Consider the following 7900-nt stretch of genomic DNA (forward strand, 5'->3'; position numbering starts at 1 on the left):
AAGAAAGACAGTATTACCAGCCACTCTGGAACTTATTAAAATATTCCAGAATTTCTTTATGTTTTTGTGTTTATGTCCACATGAAAAACACATCTTTTTGAACATCAGTCCATTGTCCTCAAAACTAGATGGTAGATCACGATGCATTCTCCTTCCAGCATGAGGTGGCTGCACATCACAGGGAAATGCCCTATTCTTTGTTGTTTTGAGTGCCGCTTCTTTCCATCTGAGTGTCTGGGATGATGGTGTAGTTTATCAGTTTGTATTGCCAGCCATTCATCTTTCCGCTGACACAGGATCTTTGTTTGAGAGTGTGAGGTAATAGTGTGTGACACTGAATTCTCACGTGTCGCTCACTGCTCTTCCTGGCCACATTGTCAGCTCCCTCATTCCCATTGGTTCCCAAATGCTGTGGGGCCAAATGGATTGATATCTCTTGGATGTGATGCTGTAGAAACAGGTTATACTGAATATTCTGGACCAGTTTGTTCACAGATTGCAATTGGGAAATACTCCGAAGGACACACTGAGCGAGGTGGCGCAGTGGTTAGCACACTGGACTTTCATTCAGAGGTTTGATGGTTCAAGTGCCTGTTTCATGATCCAAATTTGGTTTCACATGATGGTTCCTTTGAAAAGGACATGGATGATTTCCTTCCCCAACCTTCTGTAATGCAAGATTGTGCTCCATCTTTAATGACCGCACTGTCAACTGGACGTTAAACTCTGATCTTCCTTCCTTCTTGAGGCCACTAAGGGAACCTGAGCATAGGAGGAAGTCCTTGCCTCAATCCCTTCTCATTTGCACTGGTGCCTTGAAGATGGCGTAGAGCTCCTAATTGAAGACGGTAAACTGATTTGGCAGACAAACCTTGTGAACACTGTGGGAAGACAGCACACAGCCGAGTGTCTGTGATTGTTTGGAGCCACTAGTTTAAAAAGTATTTAAAATTACAATGATAATTTAAAAGTTCTTAAAATGAAGTCTAGAAACATCATCTGGAGTGTCAGATGTCCTGTACTCTGTCAAATTTAAGTATGAGTCTTGGTTTTAACAATAACAATGGGGGATATTTACTCCAACACTGGATTAGGATGTTCGTGCCTGCCATAGTTAGTTTTGTGAGGTGCTCCTGTGCCCAAGTCACAAAAGTTCTCATTACCACTCTATGATATACACTCCTGGAAATTGAAATAAGAACACCGTGAATTCATTGTCCCAGGAAGGGGAAACTTTATTGACACATTCCTGGGGTCAGATACATCACATGATCACACTGACAGAACCACAGGCACATGGACACAGGCAACAGAGCATGCACAATGTCGGCACTAGTACAGTGTATATCCACCTTTTGCAGCAATGCAGGCTGCTATTTTCCCATGGAGACGATCGTAGAGATGCTGGATGTAGTCCTGTGGAACGGCTTGCCATGCCATTTCCACCTGGCACCTCAGTTGGACCAGCGTTCGTGCTGGACGTGCAGACCGCGTGAGACGACGCTTCATCCAGTCCCAAACATGCTCAATGGGGGACAGATCCGGAGATCTTGCTGGCCAGGGTAGTTGACTTACACCTTCTAGAGCACGTTGGGTGGCACAGCATACATGCGGACGTGCATTGTCCTGTTGGAACAGCAAGTTCCCTTGCCGGTCTAGGAATGGTAGAACGATGGGTTCGATGACGGTTTGGATGTACCGTGCACTATTCAGTGTCCCCTCGACGATCACCAGTGGTGTACGGCCAGTGTAGGGGATCGCTCCCCACACCATGATGCCGGGTGTTGGCCCTGTGTGCCTCGGTCGTATGCAGTCCTGATTGTGGCGCTCACCTGCACGGCGCCAAACACGCATACGACCATCATTGGCACCAAGGCAGAAGCGACTCTCATCGCTGAAGACGACACGTCTCCATCCGTCCCTCCATTCACGCCTGTCGCGACACCACTGGAGGCGGGCTGCACGATGTTGGGGCGTGAGCGGAAGACGGCCTAACGGTGTGCGGGACCGTAGCCCAGCTTCATGGAGACGGTTGCGAATGGTCCTCGCCGATACCCCAGGAGCAACAGTGTCCCTAATTTGCTGGGAAGTGGCGGTGCGGTCCCCTACGGCACTGCGTAGGATCCTACGGTCTTGGCGTGCATCCGTGCGTCGCTGCGGTCCGGTCCCAGGTCGAGGGGCACGTGCACCTTCCGCCGACCACTGGCGACAACATCGATGTACTGTGGAGACCTCACACCCCACGTGTTGAGCAATTCGGCGGTACGTCCACCCGGCCTCCCGCATGCCCACTATACGCCCTCGCTCAAAGTCCGTCAACTGCACATACGGTTCACGTCCACGCTGTCGCGGCATGCTACCAGTGTTAAAGACTGCGATGGAGCTCCGTATGCCACGGCAAACTGGCTGACACTGACGGCGGCGGTGCACAAATGCTGCGCAGCTAGCGCCATTCGACGGCCAACACCGCGGTTCCTGGTGTGTCCGCTGTGCCGTGCGTGTGATCATTGCTTGTACAGCCCTCTCGCAGTGTCCGGAGCAAGTATGGTGGGTCTGACACACCGGTGTCAATGTGTTCTTTTTTCCATTTCCAGGAGTGTAGAAGCACCTGATCAATTGTTGTTTGAACAATGAGATGAAACATTAGCAACTAGAAAAATAACTTGATCTTTTTTAGAACATCATACCTTAAAGAAGCTTTGCTGGTTGGCGAGTGATAGCTTACTAGCTTTGGCACATGCGCTTTATGTGGGGGCTTGAACTGTAGGCTTCTGTAGCTGATCTAAGGGTACATTTAGAATGGCAGCTTTGCTGCTGGCACCTTGCTGCTCACTGCCTGCACATCACACCTCGCTACTCACCAGACCCTCTTTACATTTACGCTGCAGCCTCACTGCTGGCACATCACTGGTTGCTGCTCACTGGGAGTATTTAACATGCAACTGTTCACAACTCAGAGTGCATTACCTACTGTGATGTGAAGTGTAAACATGTTCCCTGCATCAATCTGACAATGGTGATTGTGGTTTGTTCACTGCAGAAATGTGGATATTGGCAGGAAAAAGAAGTGATATGGAATATGTTTCATGAGTGCTGAGAGTTCATTCTGCAGATACTTTCAACAGTTCTATCAAAAACTTAAAAAATATCCAGGGCACTTTTTCAAACAGTTACGAATGTTGCAATGAACTTTCCAGTATATTTTAAATGTTATCGAACCAGAAATAGCCAAATGGATAAAAATTTGGACCGACATTGTTAATGTAATTTCTGTTGTGGAGTGACTTGTGTTCACTCTGAGGTAACAATTCACCAGTTTTTAATTATATTTCCTTTATGTGCTACATCTATCACATGTAGATTTTTGTAACAATACCAGAGAAGGAATGTTGCTACTGACCATATGGCGGAGATGCTGAGTCGCGATAGGTACAACAAAAAGATTCACACAATTAAAGCTTTCGCAGACGTGTGTGCAAGTTGCGTTTGTGTGTGTGTGTGTGTGTGTGTGTGTGTGTGTGTGTGTGTGTGTGTGTGTGTGTGTGTGTGAGTGTGCGCATGTGTGTATGTATGTCTACTGCTGACAAAGGCCTTAATGGCCGAAAGCTTTAATTGTGTGAATCTTTTTGTTGTGCCTATCACGGCTCAGTCTCTCTGCCATATGGTCAGTAGCGACTTTCCTTTTCTGGTATTGTTACATTCCATCCTGGATTTTCCATTGTTTGACATGTAGATTTTTGCACTTACAGCAAAAATAATAAATTAGATGAAATTGGTGCTAATGTCTAACAATATTGCACCTAATTATTAATGACAGGTCCTATTTAACTCTTCTTCCTATGAGAAGATTTTGTATTACAGGGATTTTAAGAACTATCATACAGGGTGAGGCAAGTAAAAGTGGCCTGAATGAGTGGATGCGATTGGACGTGAATTTGTGGCAACATTAATAGAGGAGGAAAAGACCTACAGTTACTTCAAACAAGATGGAGCAATTATCCATACGGCCAGCTAAGCCTTGAAGCGCTTTTACATAATCCTGACACCTGACAGATTTGTTAACATAGATCAGTCGGGTCATGACCCTAGCAGGTCACCCAGATCATGTGAGCTGTCAGTGTGCGAGTACTTTTTGTGGGGAGCTCTCAAGTCTAAGGTTTCCAGCAGTCCAGTTTCAGTCTACTTTCAGCATCTGCTATAGTCACGTTAGTACTTTCCTCTACTGTGTTTCTTTGTACCGTGGAACTCTGTTCTCTGGGGCACTTTTATTTTCCTTGCCCTCTACAAACAATGAATAACAATAAAATAGTTTTATGATAGTTTATTTTAATTAGTTCTAACAACATTTCAGAAGTGAACTAAAATATAGAAAAAAAAGTTTATTTAGTCCCATTTTAAGGACAGTTCTAATTGAGTCTTTGTCATTCATGATACTTGCTTCAGTCTTATCTGCATGATTTGAGTCCCTGCCACCAAAATCTGTACAATGTTGGTGACTAAGTGCTGTTTCTGGTGCAAAATTGCTGGATACATGGTGATTACTAATGTTCACTGCACATGTTGAAGGATAAATATCTGCACACTGTTGAGTAGCTGCATCATTCCTTCTGTAATTCTGATCTAATGATCCGTATACTTATTCCATAACATTCTCCTGTACACCTATTCTGAATGAAATTTTGTCGGAAGGAGTCGTGCATCTCATGTGAGGAAGAAGCTCTGTGAAAAATGTAACATCTTTATTGTTTTTGTCTGATAGCTGCAACTCTCTTTCTTTGCATGTACACAACTTCTCCTTTCCAATTTCTGTTAATGGAATGCCAACTGGATCTACAGATTGTGGTCTCTTGCTGCAGCCTGAACATTCAGCTGCTGCTGAGGTAGATCTGGTGAGAATGGAGAAGTGAAGATGCTAAACGTGCTGTTGGTTGGCTGTTTCACCAGAATCAGAATTATAATCACTGATTTGTTCACTGTTATCACTGGATTCCACCACATCCCAGTTCCCACTAGGTGCTCTAAGTTCAAAATTATCTTTTAGGAACAACATAGCCTCGAAATATGCCCATTGTACTGGATCTGTGTGACCAGCAGTGCTTAAAGCATATCTAGAATGCATGTTCAGCTTTTCTTGGGACTGCTGTTAAAGACTTTTCCATTATTTCTTAACACTGCAGATTGCTGGAATGAGTGTAAAAATATCTTTGTAGTAACATTAAATAAAAAAAAAAACATTTCTATGAAGTAGATGAAGCATTTACATAAATAGACAGTTGAGAGTAACAGAATTTTATTTTATTTCAATTTCAGGTTCTTGGCAGCAGGGAACACATATGCAAGTTTAGCAGGAAACTTTGGAGAAGGAACAACTACTGTTTCTCAGATTGTCAAACAGATTTCACCAGTCCTGTGGCAAATCTTATAACCATGAAATATGAAGCCGCCACTGGCAGAAGAATTCAAAGGAATAGCTGATATGTTTTACAAGAAATGACAGTTCCCAAATTGTCTAGATTCTGAAACTGAAATGTATTGTACTGAAATGTATTGTAGGGAAGGAGATAGCTGGGTACAGATGGGGGAAAAGGAGACAGTGAGTGCTTTCTGGCAAAGTGTGCAAGGACTAGAGACTAGATCAGTGGGTGCATTGGCAAAGAGCAGTGCACAATGAGGATGAAAGAATGTGAGTTGGGAGGACATGATAGGACAGAGGCAGTGGAAACTGTTGGGTGGAGATTGTGAGGACAGTGGGTCACCACAGGTTGAGGCCAGGATTATTTTGGGAGCAGAGTGTGTGTTGTAAGGATAACTTCCACCGGTGCATTTCAGAAAAGTTGGTGGTGAAGGGAGGATCCAAATGGCCCAACTTGTAAAGTAGCCATTGAAATCAAGCTTATTATGTTCAGCTGCATGTTCTGCAACAGGATGGTCCACTTTGCTCTTGGCCTCAGTTTGGCAGTGGCCGTTCATCCTGGTGGATAGCTGGTTGGAAGTCATATCACTATAAAAAGCTGAGCAATGACTGCATCAGAGCCGGTACATAAACATGGCTGCTTTCAAAGGTGTCCCAGCATCTCATTGGGTAGTATAAGCCTGTGACAGGGCTTGAATAGGCAGTGCTGGGTGCATGGACTGAGTAGGTCTTGCAACTGGATCTTCCACAGGGATATGATCCTTGTGGCAAGAGGTTGGAATTGGAAGTGGTATAAGGATGGACAAAAGTACTGTAAAGGTTGGGTGGGTGAACGATCTTGGGCAGGATTTCCTTAATATCAGGGTATGATGATAGATTACTAAAACCCTGACAAAGGCTGTGGTTCAGTTGTTCCTGTCTGGGGTGGTACTAGGGGACGAGTGAGGCACTCCTTTGTAGCTAATTCTTGGGGGTTGTGGGAGGATTTGGGGTGTGGGGATATGACATGGGAGAACTGTCTGTGACTTTGTCTGGTGGATAGTGCCTGTCTGTGAAGGCCTTTGTGACACCTTCAGAATACTGGGCAAGAGAACTGGCATCCCTGCAGACATGCTGTATCAGGGCGGTTATGCAGTATGGGAGGGATGCTTTGATTTGGAAGGGATGACTGTCAAAATGCAGGTACTGTTGGTGATTGGTGAGTTTAGTGTGAACTGAGATGTGGATGGAGCCCTCAGAAAGGAGGAGGTCAACATCCAGGTCAACATCAACACTGGGTTGAAAAGGACCAGGTGAAGTGGATTGGAGAAGGTGCTGAGGTTGTGAAGGAATGAGGACAGGGTGTCCTGGTTCTGAATGCAGATCATGAAGATATCATCAATGAACCTGAACCAGATCAAGGGTTTGGGGTTTTGGGGGGGGGGGGGGGCTAGGATAGTTTCCTTTAGATGGCCCATAAACAGGTCATAGAAGAGGGCCATACGGGTCCCAATGGCTGTGCTGCAGATTTGTTTTTGTACCATCCCTTCAGAGGAGAATTAATGGTGTGTGAGGATATAGTTAGTAAGGTGTATGAGAAATGAGGTATTGGGTTTGGAGTCTGAAGGGCATAGGGAGAGGTAGCATTCATGAGCTCATGCCCATGGCCCTACTGCTATTATTTTTGTGAATGTGTGCATGTTCTCTCTGTCTGAGGAAGGCTTTTACTGAAAGCTTAATGTGTAACAGTCATTTTGCTGTGCCTGTATGCAACTCAATGTGTCATCTTCATGATGAGTAGCAATCTGTCCTTTCCATAACTGTTCATATTCCAACCTGGAATTTCCATAGTTCAGAATAATTAACTGTTTAAAATCATCACTCATAGTTCTCACTATTGATATTGTCTCCATTGCTCATACAATACTGTCTGCATATAGGCCCCGAGAAAATGTGAGAAATGTGGAGCAGTCAAACACGGCACTGCTAGAGTAACCTCAAAGCAGCCAATCACAGCTCAATTTTGAGGACAAGAGACAATGGTTTCAGTATGAAACTCAAACCAACTTGATATGATTGCTTGGTGAGGATTGAAGTGAGCAGTGTGACAAGAAGCAATGGTGCAGAGTAAATGTGCTGGTAAGGGTCTGTGGGCTTGTTTCACAGTTGCCATGCTGATCCATAGATCATGTAGACATAGTCTAGCTGGAACTGAAGAAAAGCTTTATAACACAGGGAAAAAACTGTGTGCTCCCTAAGTTGTCTCAGATATTTAAAAAATTTTAAGGTCTTTAGAGCTCCTGTTTTAAGCTCTTTTGCATATGGGAGCCAACTAAGTTTCTACTCAAACATAAGGCTAAGCACTTACTTGTTGGAGTGTTTGTTACATGCAACAACAATACATTAAAAACAAGATGGGTATGTTCAAATTAACACATACTTTTCTCAAGGGAAAACATAAAAATTTGTGGTTTCTGCCAAAACCTCTAGTCTCCTCAGTATCATTTG

This window comes from Schistocerca cancellata, chromosome 12 (genome assembly GCF_023864275.1).
Source record: "Schistocerca cancellata isolate TAMUIC-IGC-003103 chromosome 12, iqSchCanc2.1, whole genome shotgun sequence".
In the NCBI taxonomy this organism is placed as follows: domain Eukaryota; kingdom Metazoa; phylum Arthropoda; class Insecta; order Orthoptera; family Acrididae; genus Schistocerca; species Schistocerca cancellata.